This window comes from Pseudorca crassidens, chromosome 17, assembly GCF_039906515.1.
Source record: "Pseudorca crassidens isolate mPseCra1 chromosome 17, mPseCra1.hap1, whole genome shotgun sequence".
Taxonomy (NCBI): Eukaryota; Metazoa; Chordata; class Mammalia; order Artiodactyla; family Delphinidae; genus Pseudorca; species Pseudorca crassidens.
In genome coordinates, this window is record NC_090312.1 from 52,151,113 (window position 1) to 52,167,718 (window position 16,606).

A 16,606-nucleotide genomic window follows, 5' to 3' on the forward strand; every position below is an offset into this window, starting at 1 on the left:
AATTAGTAGATTTTGAAATAATTTTGTTTTACAAAAATTTCATAAGATTGAAATACTCCAACCTTAAAGCTCTCGATCAACTCTAAAGGAGGGCTTTAATTGGCTCTTCCTGAGTCAAGTGTTTATTCCTGGGCCGATAACTGGGGCCATTGTCATAATAGAAAGTGTGATTTGTTACCAGAGAAAGAGGAAAGTGACACTGGGCTTGCAAGATATTTATATCTTCAGCCAGAGTGCATAGGATCTGGAACTTAATTGGTGACGCAGTATTTGTTTGAGATTATATGAATGAAAAATCTTTGTGTAAGAGTGATTAATCTAAAACTTGGCCAGTCATTGTCCTAGTGTCATATTAAATTGCAGGAGAATCTAGTTTTAGGCACAAAGATCATAAATATAAAATGTGTTTCCAGGCTTGGTTCTGTGTAGTCAGTAATCTATACTCACCCACTCATTAATAAAAATGAAAGTTAAGGACTCAGTCCTAACATATGTTTAGCATTGTATTTTGCTAACAATCTCAGTTTTATTTTCTTTGTTCTCCCCTGTCCATCATCTTCTGCAGAAAATAATGTCTCCACTTTCAATTCCCTGTCTATTTAAATCCAATTTGTAATTTATAAAGTTGTCCTCCTTAAGGGCTGCTGCTTCTGCCACAGTAATGTACTCTGGCCATTATTATACTCTTCCATCTTTCATGGAGGTCTCCATCCATAGGTTTTGTTTTCATAGCTTTTTTTTTTTGGCGGTACGCGGGCCTCTCCCTGTTGTGGCCTCTCCCAATGCGGAGCACAGGCTCTGGACGCACAGGCTCAGCGGCCATGGCTCACGGGCCCAGCCGCTCCGCGGCATGTGGCATCTTCCCGGACTGGGGCACGAACCCGTGTCCCCTGCATTGGCAGGGGGACTTTCAACCACTGTGCCACCAGGGAAGCCCTATACTTATGATTTTATATTTGCTTATTTACTTTTGTCTCCCCCCTCAGCTCAAGAGAGACTGTATTCATCTGTGTTAATCACTGCTGTGTTTCCTGAACATGCCTATACATCATACTGAAGAATGGTGCCTGAACTTTGGTAAGGGATCAATCAATTTTCTTGGCTGGATGAAGAAATGTGTTCATAAATTAATGAACAGATCTTCGGGGCTTCTGACTTGAGGACTAATGGGAAGAGGATGGCAAACGGTTGGGACAGGGTACTGCAAGAAGTAGTAGTTGGAGTACTCTGATAGCTATCCTAACAGATAAGATTGTGTTCATTTAAGTAGTTCTAATGAGAGAGCTGGGAACTAGGGACACACAGCATTAAGGTTTTTATAATGCATTCTGTAGAGTTCTTTTTAAGTCTGTACAAATATCATTGAAAATATATGCATACATATACACCTCTGTTACTTTAATTAGTGCCTACGAGAGCCCCTCAAGGAAGGGGTAGTAGCAACTCTCAGTATCCCTCCTTTATGATGAGCTTAATTTATTCAAAGTTACATCATAATTTATTTGTAACTGTGAAACTAGACTTAGTTATTGAATAGACCCTCCCTAGGAACGTATGACATTAATAAAACCAACAAAACTTTGTTCAGTTTCCAATGATAGACACACTACAGACTCAATTATGGGCCATCCAGTTTAATGAAGGGAAGAAGTGATTGAACAAATATAGAGCAAACAGAATATGAAGTTTTATCCTCCATTAATATTAGTAACGGATAGTGTGGGCTCCAATGCCTTCAAGATAGCTTGAGACCATCATCTCTGTGTCATGGGCAGTGGGATGTTCAGCCAGGATGTCTTTCACTGTCACTGAGAAAAATTTCCATAAGATATAATGATACCTACTGAAACTGATATGGGGCATTTGGGTAATAAGGAATCCATTAGCATATTTTTCCGGAAGCCTTGACTACAAAATGAAGACAGTAGATTTGGACACTTTCAGCCATGAAGAAGTTGTTTGGATAGTCATCTTTATGCCTAATGAAATAAGCTTATTTCATCTCTGCAGCTTCCCACATACCATTTTCCCACCTCTGTTTTATGTTTGGAAAGACTTTTAGAAATTGAAAGTCAAGTTAAAAAGTGAGTGACAACTTAAATGATATATGGAATATTTTGCTGACTTACAAGAGCATGCAGAATTAAATATGACCCAGTTCAAATGTTTATTTTAACATGTATGTTGAGGTGGCGTTTCCAAGGTGCCAGAAAATGAGAATTCACCTTCCAGTGTGTGTTACCAGTTCTGTTCATTGCACAGAATCATCTTCATAAAACATAGTGTTTTCTATGTACCTGGTATATATGTCAATTAGTTTGAAGAATTTCTCAGATACCTCTTAATATGTAGTGCTCCAATTCCAATCTTGCCATGTCCTGTACCAGTGACACAGCACACAGGAGTTTTATTTCTCTTTATTTCTCTGGGTTGTTCAGAACCCAATGAAAGAACAATGGAATGGGATCCAAGAGATCAGGGTTCTTGTCCCAGATTTACCATAAAATAATTGTGTCCTCTTGGGAAAATTATAGTCATTCTAGGTCCCTTTTCTTTACTTTGACAGAGCTGCACTAGATGACCCGAAATAATACAGCCCTCTTTCAGTAGTAGCTTAGATGTTATTGGTATTCTGAAACAAATGAAGACAATGACACATGGAGCTGTGCAACATCTCTGTAACTCTGTTGTCTTAGAGTTGCCTCCATTTTACAGATGATAAGATGACTGTGCATAGAAGTAGATGTTTGGAACCAGCGGTTCCAAAGTAAGTGGAGGTAAACCGCACATTTCCTTCCTTCCTGAAGCTCACTTAGCCAAAACATAGGCTTCTGAATATTAAGCTGTAAAGCATATTATCAGTACATTTTAGAAGAAGCTATTCTTCTAGGATTTCCAATTAATAGCAGGAGGTTTTGAAATTCTTAAAAGATCATCGAATTTTGTGAGATTTACAGCTCTATTTTCCTGTCAAGCAAGTTGTATTAGTGCCAGACAGTCATCTGAGCTTCTGGATGCTTCTCTGAACCTCTTGAAGTTTTCTTCTTGCTATCTGAAATTCATGCCAGATACGCCTTTTTCTAGAGCGTATGTACAGACTTGTGTATTTTTATATAGGAAAGCGATGCAGTGAGTCAAGTCGGGGGTTAAGCCCTCATTCTCAGAGTGGTATTGAGCTCCTGGTGAAATATAATCATCATTTCCTCAGAATCAAAAAGCAGTTATCTCAGGTGTATAATCCCATTAACTATTTATACATTTACGTATGATACATGTATTCATTGTACCTACGAGGTGTGTTCTCTTTGGGAAGTACAAAGCTCTTAGAGACATAGGTTGTTCATTTTTTGCTTTCCCACAAATAGTGTGACCCTTGAGCAGGAAGGTCTATATTTTACTAACATCTAGAACCAGCAGTTAACACGGTGTCTAAGATGTAGTCAATAAATATGAAATAGATAAATGAACACATTTGAGCCATTGGGCCATTTGAGGACAATCAGTGTTCCAACCGGCTTGCTGGAGGGCAATATCTGCGAGCCTAAACCAGGCTTTCTCAGCCTCAGCATGACTGCTGGGTGGGGTTGGATGCTTCTTTGCTGTGGGCCTGTCCTCTGATGGAAGGACTTTTAGCCTCGCGTAAGCTGTGACCATCCAAAGTGTCCCAAGACACTTTCAAATGTCTCCTGGGTGCAAAATTGCCCCTGGTTGAGAACCACGGCCCCAAGCCCTTCCATATTGGGATGTACTTGCTCTCTCTCCCATTCTCTCCCCCCCCCCCCACAAAACCCAAGAAAATCATGGTTCCTGTGTTAAAACTGGGGAGATCAACGTGCTCTTCATGTAGGTAGAATGAGCGGAAAGGAAAAAGACGCTGACTTGTGTGTAGTCAGGGGACAGAGTGGGAACCCCCTCAACGCCAAGACTGAAAAGAGTCTTAGGATGTGGGTGTGTTTCTGGCTCCCTCTGGGAAGTGGCAATGCCCCTGGTTGAACAAGCCAACATTCGAACGCCTCTACCCTGTGCACTTTGGAATCGGGCTTGCTGTGGGCGAGATGAGGAGTGATGGCGAGGCTGCAGAGATGAAGGCGCCTCTGAAGGTGCTGACTGTCTCCTCCCACACTACTTGGGACAGGGGAGAACTAGCCAGCTTCGGAGAGATACCCATTGCTCAGACAATGACGATCCTGTCTTGGACCTAAACATCGGGATGAAAGAGGGCTACTGACAAGACAGACGTTGTGCAAGCATGGGGTTGCACTTTCATTACAGACATTGAGGCAAACATTTCACTCCTGGTGATATAAGACCTCCCCTATTTTTAGGAACTTACAAGAAGCAGTATTGCTTGTTCTTACCGGCCAGAAGGAAAGGCGGGAGAACGAGCACACTGCAGTGCGCCCCCATATCCACTAGATGGCGGTGTACATCTTCCTCAGAAGCCAGGCGGGCAGCGCTTTGGGCAGCTCGTTGGCCTAAGCAAGACAAGGGCCACTTTTCTTTCCGGAGACAGGCGTCTCTTCTCATTGTGGGCACAAACAGCCCCAAACAATTGCACTGACCACACAGCTCTAAGTCACGTTCCAGGGCACTGCCGTCTGTTCAGGAGTGAATGCTGGGAAAATGAACCACGCTGCTAATTTGCTTGATTGGGGTGAAAATAAGATCTCAAGTGACAGTGGGTGTAATTTATTTTTCCAACAAGAATAGGGGCAAAGCCATTTCATCCACCCCCCCACAACTGCTACCATAAATGAAAGCAATCACCTAATTAGTCCTGAATTACTAACTGGCAGGGTAAAGATCTGCTGGAAGTCAAGCTGAAGTGGGGAGTCTGGAGAAAGGGATGTGATTTCTGCAGGGGAGGAGGGGAGGGGTAGGGCGCGGTGGGAGGGGCGGGAGGGGAGGGGAAGGCCTGAAGCCCATTGTGAGGTCCTGCGCCCCTGTGGTCTGGGGGCCGTGCTGGCCCTGACCCTGGGAGGAAAAGAGGCTCAGTGATGTCTTCAGGCCGTTCATTTTGTGCAGGAGAATGACTTTATAAAGTGAAGGAAAAAGAACCTGTTGGAGAAAACCTATCCGAGAGTTTCTCTGAAGATGCTACAGATGGAGATGAACTGGCTTGGGAAGGAGAGCACAGCCCTGTGGCGCCTGGCCACCCCGCTGCTGGTGGACCCCCCCAGGAAGGTTCTGTCACGGAAACGACAGGCAGATCTGAAACCAAGTTGGGCTTTACGTCATTAAGAAATCCCCCAAAGGAATGGAATAAAGGACTCCTTTCACACTTTGGGTTTTGCATGTGTCCTGAGGAAGCGCCTCTTCCCCAGCTGAGACAGCGCGCTGTCCCCGCGACCCAGTGAGCGGCCCTCGTCCTGCGGGGAAAGCAAAAGAGCAGCGGGGTGGGTGCGCGCCCAGAGCTGCCCCTCTCGCCATTGATTTGTTCAGGGGTGACTTCTTGCGTTCTAGTTAGATGTGACTTAAATCGAAGTGCTTTCCTAAGGCGATTTATCACAACTGTGAACGGTCAGTTTGCACAGCTGCTGCTCTTTTAGGGAAACGCACAGACTCGGGAGGCGGAGGGGCCGGCGCGGGCTCCCCTCTTTCCCACGGACCGGCCCGCGTGCCCCTCGCCCACCAGAAATATGTGCACCGCGTCCTCAAAGGCCGCCGCTTCTGTGCTCTGGCTCCTCTGCTGCTTCTGGCTGCTGAACAAGCCATCTCCTCTCTCCTGGGAGGGGCAGCTGGTTTCCTTTTGGGGCGCTCCCCTTCTCCCCGTCTCAGCTCCTGCAGCGGAGACGAGGCTGCCCCTCTCTCCCTGCACGCTGTGGGCTGGGTGTGCAACCCGGCTCGGGCCACAGCCCACCCCCCCCCCCCCCCCGCCCCCGTCCCCGCCGACCCCGCTCGGCGCCCACCACAGCCGGCAAAGCCCACACGGGGCGCCCAGTTAAAGCTGAACCGCAGATGAAAACCACGACTTTTTAGGGTGTCTTCAACATTGCATGCAACATACTTCTACTAAAAAAATTACTGTTTATCTGAAGTTCAGCTTTAACGAGGCGGGCATCCTGTATTTTGTCTGGCAGCCTTCTTGGTTCTAAAGAAAATGTTTGTCCAGAGCAGGTCAAATTGGAATCAGCCTAGGACTTTTAACTGGAGCTTTGGGGAACAAATACTTAAAAGGTATCTGTTGGGACTGCTAGGCTGGTAGGATTCATGCTTGCAACCGCTGGGAGCCAGCTTTGCTATCATGTGGGGAGAGCTGCTTGAACTAGAAGCCAACACCACAGAGAGCAGACCTGTTTCATTTGAACAGGTGGATCCAGCTGTTCTTGAAGCTGTCCTGGTGGGTGGTAGAGGTCAGGGTGCTGATGGCCAGGAGGGATAATAATTCCCTACCCCTCAAATTGGGAAGTGAAAACAGCAGGGCTGAATGTGCCCACGGGGCATGGCTTCTGTTCAACTGGAAGAGTGGTGAATGGCTATTGGGTGACAAAAACAGTCGGTCTACTATATTCTTACTTTGTTTGCTAATTGTTTTGCTGCGTGTAAACTCTTTGTTGCATTAGCTCTTGTTCATGACATCATGTCTGGAGACAGGGTCTGGTAGACTTACATGTGGAATTGGAGACTGAAATTTCAAATCTGCCTCTGCCTGGTTGAGTGGCTTTAGGGTTCTCGTAACCTCTACAAAGTTGAGTTTCTGGGTCTGAAACCTAAGGACAGAGGTGATCGTAATCCATTTGGACTGCTATAACAAAATACCAGAGCCTGGGTAGCTTATGAACAACAGAAATTTATTTCTCATAGTTCTGGAGGTTGGAAGTCTAAGATCAGGGTGCGAGCAGATTCACAGTCCGGTGAGTATCCTCTTCCTGGGTCACAGTTGGCGTGTTTTCTCTGTAACGTCCCATGGCAGAAAGGTCGAGGGACCTCTGCGGGGTCTCTTTTATGAGGGCACTAATTTTGTTCATGAGGGCTCTACCCTCATGACCTTATCACCTCCCAAATGCCACACCTCCTGATACCATCACTTTGGGGGTTAGGATTTCAACATATGAATTTTGGGGGAGGCAAATGTTAAATCTATAGCAGAGGTACTTTCCCCATAGGATGGGGGAGAGGGAAAGTATGTAAGCACCTGTCATAGGGCCTGGTGTGGAGCAGGTGCCCCATACAGATGTTATTACAAAATATTGAGTATAGTTCCCTATGCCATAGAGGAGATCCTTCTATCTATTCTATGCCTTCTTTGAATGACCGTAGCACTTGTTGTATCATTTTTATGTCTGTTGTTGCTTTGTGACTGAAAATGAAAAATGTCTATTTGTCCATGTCCTGGCCCTTACATAAAAATGTGTTCATTTATCTATTTCATATTTATTGACTACATCTTAGACACCGTGTTAACTGCTGGTTCTAGATGTTAGTAAAATATAGACCTTCCTGCTCAAGGGTCACACTATTTGTGGGAAAGCAAAAAATGAACAACCTATGTCTCTAAGAGCTTTGTACTTCCCAAAGAGAACACACCTCGTAGGTACAATGAATACATGTATCATACGTAAATGTATAAATAGTTAATGGGATTATACACCTGAGATAACTGCTTTTTGATTCTGAGGAAATGATGATTATATTTCACCAGGAGCTCAATACCACTCTGAGAATGAGGGCTTAACCCCCGACTTGACTCACTGCATCGCTTTCCTATATAAAAATACACAAGTCTGTACATACGCTCTAGAAAAAGGCTTATCTGGCATGAATTTCAGATAGCAAGAAGAAAACTTCAAGAGGTTCAGAGAAGCATCCAGAAGCTCAGATGACTGTCTGGCACTAATACAACTTGCTTGACAGGAAAATAGAGCTGTAAATCTCACAAAATTCGATGATCTTTTAAGAATTTCAAAACCTCCTGCTATTAATTGGAAATCCTAGAAGAATAGCTTCTTTTAAAATGTACTGATAATATGCTTTACAGCTTAATATTCAGAAGCCTATGTTTTGGCTAAGTGAGCTTCAGGAAGGAAGGAAATGTGCGGTTTACCTCCACTTACTTTGGAACCGCTGGTTCCAAACATCTACTTCTATGCACAGTCATCTTATCATCTGTAAAATGGAGGCAACTCTAAGACAACAGAGTTACAGAGATGTTGCACAGCTCCATGTGTCATTGTCTTCATTTGTTTCAGAATACCAATAACATCTAAGCTACTACTGAAAGAGGGCTGTATTATTTCGGGTCATCTAGTGCAGCTCTGTCAAAGTAAAGAAAAGGGACCTAGAATGACTATAATTTTCCCAAGAGGACACAATTATTTTATGGTAAATCTGGGACAAGAACCCTGATCTCTTGGATCCCATTCCATTGTTCTTTCATTGGGTTCTGAACAACCCAGAGAAATAAAGAGAAATAAAACTCCTGTGTGCTGTGTCACTGGTACAGGACATGGCAAGATTGGAATTGGAGCACTACATATTAAGAGGTATCTGAGAAATCCTTCAAACTAATTGAGATATATACCAGGTACATAGAAAACACTATGTTTTATGAAGATGATTCTGTGCAATGAACAGAACTGGTAACACACACTGGAAGGTGAATTCTCATTTTCTGGCACCTTGGAAACGCCACCTCAACATACATGTTAAAATAAACATTTGAACTGGGTCATATTTAATTCTGCATGCTCTTGTAAGTCAGCAAAATATTCCATATATCATTTAAGTTGTCACTCACTTTTTAACTTGACTTTCAATTTCTAAAAGTCTTTCCAAGCATAAAACAGAGGTGGGAAAATGGTATGTGGGAAGCTGCAGAGATGAAATAAGCTTATTTCATTAGGCATAAAGATGAATATCCAAACAACTTCTTCATGGCTGAAAGTGTCCAAATCTACTGTCTTCATTTTGTAGTCAAGGCTTCCGGAAAAATATGCTAATGGATTCCTTATTACCCAAATGCCCCATATCAGTTTCAGTAGGTATCATTATATCTTATGGAAATTTTTCTCAGTGACAGTGAAAGACATCCTGGCTGAACATCCCCCTGCCCATGACACAGAGATGATGGTCTCAAGCTATCTTGAAGGCATTGGAGCCCACACTATCCGTTACTAATATTAATGGAGGATAAAACTTCATATTCTGTTTGCTCTATATTTGTTCAATCACTTCTTCCCTTCATTAAACTGGATGGCCCATAATTGAGTCTGTAGTGTGTCTATCATTGGAAACTGAACAAAGTTTTGTTGGTTTTATTAATGTCATACGTTCCTAGGGAGGGTCTATTCAATAACTAAGTCTAGTTTCACAGTTACAAATAAATTATGATGTAACTTTGAATAAATTAAGCTCATCATAAAGGAGGGATACTGAGAGTTGCTACTACCCCTTCCTTGAGGGGCTCTCGTAGGCACTAATTAAAGTAACAGAGGTGTATATGTATGCATATATTTTCAATGATATTTGTACAGACTTAAAAAGAACTCTACAGAATGCATTATAAAAACCTTAATGCTGTGTGTCCCTAGTTCCCAGCTCTCTCATTAGAACTACTTAAATGAACACAATCTTATCTGTTAGGATAGCTATCAGAGTACTCCAACTACTACTTCTTGCAGTACCCTGTCCCAACCGTTTGCCATCCTCTTCCCATTAGTCCTCAAGTCAGAGGCCCCGAAGATCTGTTCATTAATTTATGAACACATTTCTTCATCCAGCCAAGAAAATTGATTGATCCCTTACCAAATTTCAGGCACTATTCTTCAGTATGATGTATAGGCATGTTCAGGAAACACAGCAGTGATTAACACAGATGAATACAGTCTCTCTTGAGCTGAGGGGGGAGACAAAAGTAAATAAGCAAATATAAAATCATAAGTATAGGGCTTCCCTGGTGGCGCAGTGGTTGAAAGTCCCCCTGCCGATGCAGGGGACACGGGTTCGTGCCCCAGTCCGGGAAGATGCCACATGCCGCGGAGCGGCTGGGCCCGTGAGCCATGGCCGCTGAGCCTGCGCGTCCAGAGCCTGTGCTCCGCATTGGGAGAGGCCACAACAGTGAGAGGCCCGCGTACCGCCAAAAAAAAAAAAAGCTATGAAAACAAAACCTATGGATGGAGACCTCCATGAAAGATGGAAGCGTATAATAATGGCCAGAGTACATTACTGTGGCAGAAGCAGCAGCCCTTAAGGAGGACAACTTTATAAATTACAAATTGGATTTAAATAGACAGGGAATTGAAAGTGGAGACATTATTTTCTGCAGAAGATGATGGACAGGGGAGAACAAAGAAAATAAAACTGAGATTGTTAGCAAAATACAATGCTAAGCATATAAGTTAGGACTGAGTCCTTAACTTTCATTTTTACTAATGAGTGGGTGAGTATAGATTACTAACTACACAGAACCAAACCTGGGAACACATTTTATATTTATGATCTTTGTGCCTAAAACTAGATTCTCCTGCAATTTAATATGACACTAGGACAATGACTGGCCAAGTTTTAGATTAATCACTCTTACACAAAGATTTTTCATTCATATAATCTCAAACAAATACTGCGTCACCAATTAAGTTCCAGATCCTATACACTCTCGCTGAAGATATAAATATCTTGCAAGCCCAGCGTCACTTTCCTCTTTCTCTGGTAACAAATCACACTTTCTATTATGACAATGGCCCCAGTTATCGGCCCAGGAATAAACACTTGACTCAGGAAGAGCCAATTAAAGCCCTCCTTTAGAGTTTATCGAGAGCTTTAAGGTTAGAGTATTTCCATCTTACGAAATTTTTGTAAAACAAAATTATTTCAAAATCGACTAATTATTTTTTAAGTTCTAGAAACTGCATTCTGTGACTAAGAGGACAATTTATTTGCCGTCGTTTCTGCTCTGCCCACTTTATGTTTCTGTTACTGTGAGATAAAGGCAGTGGGGAATGGCAAACCAATTCTGATTCATTCAACACATGAGTGCTTCTTAGGTACAAAACACCATTCTGAACATTGTCCGAGGTAAAAAGATAAATAATACCTAGCCCCTTATAATACCTAGCCCCTTACCCTCAAGTTACCTCCACGTGTATTTTATGTATGTATACCCATAAAATTAAGAAGTCTTTGGATGTTTTATCTTCAAGAATAATTCAGAAAATGGATTACTTGAATATCATAAACATTTAGGGTTTAACAGATTTGTTACTTATAGACGTTGTATCATGGATTTAAAAGACCATAGCAAGCGGGCAGCGGCGGGCGGAGCGACAGAGGGGGCGGCGAGGGCTGGGCGGCGGGTGCGGGGGTCCGTGCTTCCTCGCGGTGGAGGGCTGGGGTTCGCCGGGGACGCCGGGTTGCTCCGCGTTGCCAGGTTACCGAGCGCGTGCCCCGCGCCCGCTCTTCCGCCCGGGCCGCCCTCGGCGCCACCTGAGCCGCGGTGCGGGCTGCGCGGGGCGCCGGTTCCGCGGAAGCCTGGGTCGGGCGCTGCGTGCGGGACTCTCGTCGCTCGTGGACGGGGCGCGAGCGCGCGGGGGACGTAGGGCACCGACCTGGCCCTCCCCGGCCCTCCGGCTCCGCTCAGGGCGCCCGCTCAGGGGCCTCCGGCGCGAGGCCCCCTTCGTGGTCAAGATGGCGGCGCCCAGGCGGGCCGCGCCGAGGTGTGCTGGAGTCGGGCCCGGAGAGGGGCGAGTGTGCCACGCCCAGGACTTGGACCCCGGGCTGGTCTCCCGTCTCCCGGGGAGCGGCGGGTAAGTGGGTGCGGCCGCGCGTAAGTCCCTGTCGTGGGGTGGTCAGCTCTCCGTGCGTCCGCAGACTTCTGTCGTCTGATAGTCAGATCTGGGGTGGCCCAGGTTGGAGGCGAGGGTGCTTGATTGGGGAAACCTGAGGGGTTTAAGGACTCTATTGGGATCGTTTCAGACCCCAGCAAGAAGGTGAGCAAGTTTCCTCCTGACTCTCTTCCCGGCTAAGTTTTCTGCCTTCTCTGAAGGCGCCAGCTTTTCTGAATCACCTTGTTCCCCGGGGAGATACAGTTGGTGGTTCTGACCGTGGAACGTAGGACCCGGCGCGGGGAAGCCTGAGCTGGTTCTAGTTACTTTGTTTGCAAAGCACTTGTCTTTGGAATCTTTGTGTATGTAACCAACGTTGGGAAGAGCCAGCGTTTTCTCCTCGAAAACACTGCGAGGGGTAACTTTATACGTAAGAAACAAGTGGGCGTTCACATCCATCTCTTTTCCAACCACTGAGTTTTGGTTGTGTTTCCTTTCTTTAAGTTTGTCTCGTTCTGAAGTGATAACAAAAAAAAAAAAAAAAAAAAAGACCATAGCCAATTACACAAAGTATACTCTAGTCTCAGTCCTGCCATTAATTAGCTTAAGTCATTTAATTTTTCTAGGCCTCATTTTTCTCATGTGATGTTTTTTCTTTGAAAAAGTATAGTTTCTGGAAGTCTCTAATTTCTGTGTCATAGTTCAGCTTGGAGAAAACCTGTTCTTATCCAAACTCCATGACATTGTATTTCCAGCTCCAACTTTGGACTTTGAGTGAGTTGGGGGCAACTTTTTAAGGATATTTTCACACAGCTTTTTTAGTTAATATCGGTCTAGCTGACTTGTCATACTCAGACTTTCTCCCATATTCTTTTACCAGTGTGTTCCTTAGTCATATATAGAAAGACTGTTGTTGGAAAAATGACCTCCTGGGTCAGCTTACTGCATGGTCATCGACACAGGGCAGGGAGTAAGATTCTGTGGATTTTACAGAAGCAGATACAGGTTTCATTATCCATGTCCTCTCCCCTTTCATCTTACAAAAACAGCAGGCTTTTCTTGGAGAACTGCCAGATAATGCTATCCTGCCTCCTGACGGGCCCCGGGGATGAGTCGCCCAGGGACTGAACTCCAGTAAAGCAGGTGATTGGCTCATGGGTAGGCATCTGACCTCGGCTAAGTCTATCAGACTGCTCCCCAGGACTTTTGTCTCAGAGCAAAATGGAAGAATTGTCTTTTCTCTCTGGAATTTCTAAGCTGGGGAGATATGACTCTGGGACTCCCAGTGACCATCCAGCACAAGGAGAGACTTTCTGTAAAATAAAGTCTTGCAGAGGTAAGCAGGGCTGAGCAATGGAGAGAGAGCTGGAACCCTGCTGATACTCTGGAACGTCCAGATCCAACTGTATCTGAATATGGCTGCATCCCTGAATTTCTAGTACTTGTTTGTTGAGGTTGTTGTTGTTGTTTGGTTTTTGTTCTTAAATTTCCTTTGACTATTTTGAATTTGTTTTCAGCCATGTGCATTTGAAAGCATCATAGGTAAAAGAGCTAATTTCCTACATTAATGTCAGGTTTGCTTCCTTAAGTGAAAAATCATATCTGCTATTTTCTTTAAATAAAATCCTTCTAGCTCAGGTTTGAGATATTCAAAACTCTGCCTCCTACCCGCCTCTTTTCCAACATTTACTATATCACCTTGAAGCATTTGTGACCACATCTTTCCCATCTAGACGCAGTTGAGAGAGAGAGCAAAGACTTCTGATATAAACTGCAACCTATACGCCTCCTACCTGGAAGCTTTAGAACATACTTGATTCTTGTCATTAAAGCAAATCTTTTGTTGTTGTCTCCAGGGCACAGAAGCATTTTCATGGCATAATGGAGTACAAAGTACATTAAGCCTAACTCTACTTCTCATCCTCTTTTACTTTAAATAGGCAGAAAAGAACAATCTCAAACACATTTTCCCAACAAATAAAATACATATACGTTTATGTTTAGAAGACGTTTATGCAACATATAGTTAGACTGATGAATTAATGGACCTTTCGCCAATTGGCACAGTAAATATATATGTTCAATGTGCTCAATTAAAAAGAAGACAATAACATATTTTTACAGGTTAATTATCTGAGAAGAGTATTGTGCCAGCACACTTGATACTACAGTATTTCATGTTTGACAGGTAATCTTCTTTCAATTATATTTACTGCTAAATGTTTCTTGGATCAAGCTATTAAATTATAAGGTCAAAAGTAAAATGATATGAAATTACAATGGTAAAGGGACACATATCCCACTTTATGAGAATAGAAGTTCTAATTTCTTTTCAGTACTACTAGTAGTGACCACAGTACTAATTTGAGCCCTTACTATGAGCCACTGTGCCCATATACATTTAGTTCTTACAGTAGTTCTGCAAAGGGCATATAATAATCCACAGTGTAAAGCTGAAGAAAGTGATTCTCATAGCTGAAAGTCACATAGCTGGTGAGTGGCAAAGTCTAGATTCAAACTTAGAGTCGTCTGACAATGCCCAGGTTGTTGACCACTATGTACACTGCTCAATTGTTGCACCAATAAAGAAGTGCTTGAAATAATTATAGATTTGCCTACCCTGAAACTGCAGTGATTTAAAGACATCAAAGTTGCCAGTTGCTTAACCACATCTACTTACAGTAAGAAATTACATTTTATTTCATTTCTAAAACAAGATTAATTCTGCAGGCCCATCGAAACTTGAGCACACAAATCCTACCTCCAAATGAAAGATGCTTGTTTTCCATTATTCAACAGATGGCCCTGTACAGAGGCAATAAATATATAGTAGAATTTTCATTCAAATAAATGAGAAGAGAGGTTTCTTCTTGTCCTGATTCAGTGCCCATCATTATGGATTATGATGGCTCTTCCCAAACTTTACTTCGTTCACTCCACTCTTTCTACAAAACTCCAGTAATGGAATCCATCATTCAGATATACGTGCAAAGCGAAAGGACTGTATTAATACAATTGCTGAAAGTCAAGTTGATAGAGCACAGGAAATACATCCTAATAAATGCAACATTAATGTTTGTGTGGGCCTTGGAGTGAGGGGTAGAAGAATTTTCAGTTTAGTGGAATATTTTGCCTCTTGCTATGAAAGTGTGGCTTAATAGTCTTGTAATTGGTCATTTACAGAATCCTCCATCTCTGGGTTTCATGCTTTCTTTACTTTGCAGCTGTTGATTCCTTCTCTTGTTCTGGATGGAAGAGAGCAACGAAGCCACTTCAAAGGGCTCAGCCTGCCTTTTTGTGTTATTGTTTAGATGGAGATATTTCCATTTATTAAAGCACACTATTTAAACATTTTTATCATGTTTCAAACTTGACTGTGTCCTGAAGGTATGAGCACAGGCAGACATAATGGGGGATGTTTTCCAGGAGAGAACATACCCTTATCAAAGGAATTATCAGAATTTTCATGTATGGATTGAGAATCAAATTCTGGAGTTAGACCTGAATTTAAATTCATACTCAGAACTTATTACCAGTCTCATCTTGATCAAACGGTTACTACATTCTCATCCATTTCCTTATCTTTGAAAGCGGAATAAGAGAAGTATGCCTGGTGGAGTTACACATAAAGCTCATCTGATAGAATATTCATAAGGATTTTGCACAAAATATACATGGAAATATTTTAGCACTGAGTTTAGCATGCGATTCATCTTCAATACATTTAAGAGCTATTATTTTATTATTATTATGCTATCATTAAATATCACTATTACTTAAATGTCATTATTGCTAACATTGCTGTAAAACTACCGCAATAACCCATGATGAATTCCCCTCTTCTGTTTCCTTTGTTTAAATGGAAAATATATATATAAATGTAGACAGAGAACACTTTAGTGATCCTATTCAGTGGAGTGAGAATTTCCATGGCACTGATTAAAACAAATCCTGAATTGCATGGACTTAAGATAGCAGAGAGGGGCTTCCCTGGTGGCGCAGTGGTTGAGAGTTCGTGACCCGATCCGGGAAGATCCCACATGCCGCGGAGCGGCTGGGCCTGTGAGCCATGGCTGCTGAGCCTGCGCGTCCGGAGCCTGTGCTCCGCAACGGGAGAGGCTGCAACAGTGAGAGGCCCCTGTACCGCAAAGAAGAAGAAGAAAAAAAAAAGATAGAGAGGCTAAGAGATTTGAAGTTAGACATCCCCAAGTGTGAATTCTACTGTGACCCTCTTCTAGCTCTAGAACCTTGAGGAAGTTACTTAAACTTTCTGAGCTTTACTACTAGTTTCCTCATCTGTATCTTTTTCAGGACTATTTATCAAGCATCTTCCTGTTCTCTATGCTTGGACGTATCAATGAATAAATGAGACAAGAGCCTTTGCCTGCGTGCTCCTTCTTGCATGCTTTCTCCCTCCTTACACTCTCGTGTGGAAACGGATGTTCTAAATAAATTCTATGCTTTGTCACAGGTTGATGGGCGCTACGGGATAAGGAAAAGGATGTGAAGCTCACTGAAGAGGCTTGGGTTGGGAGTGCTGGAGGAGTGTACAGGTAGGTTCTGATTTTAAATAGGGTAGTCAGGGTGGATTTTATAAGTTGACATTTGAGCAAAGACTTGAAGTGAGGGAGTTGTCAGAATGTATGATGGGGAGACCACTCCCTGGGAGCAAGAATAACCAGTCCCAAAACTCTAAGGCAGAAATATGCCGGGCAGCTTGGAGGAATATCAAGGAGGCCACCCTGGCTGACTTAGTCAGTGGGGAGGAAGAGACAGCAGGAGGGCTGGAGGTCGGATATGTGATGGGATGGATTGGGTAAGTCCTGGGAGGCCATCACATGCATTGT

At 43.3% G+C, this 16,606-nt stretch overlaps 1 pseudogene; it reads left to right on the forward strand.

Annotated features, from left to right (window-relative positions):
• The first annotated feature begins 11,454 nt into the window (after window positions 1–11,454).
• Window positions 11,455–16,606, forward strand: part of LOC137210248 (UDP-N-acetylglucosamine--peptide N-acetylglucosaminyltransferase 110 kDa subunit-like) — a 100,017-nt pseudogene continuing 94,865 nt past the window's right edge.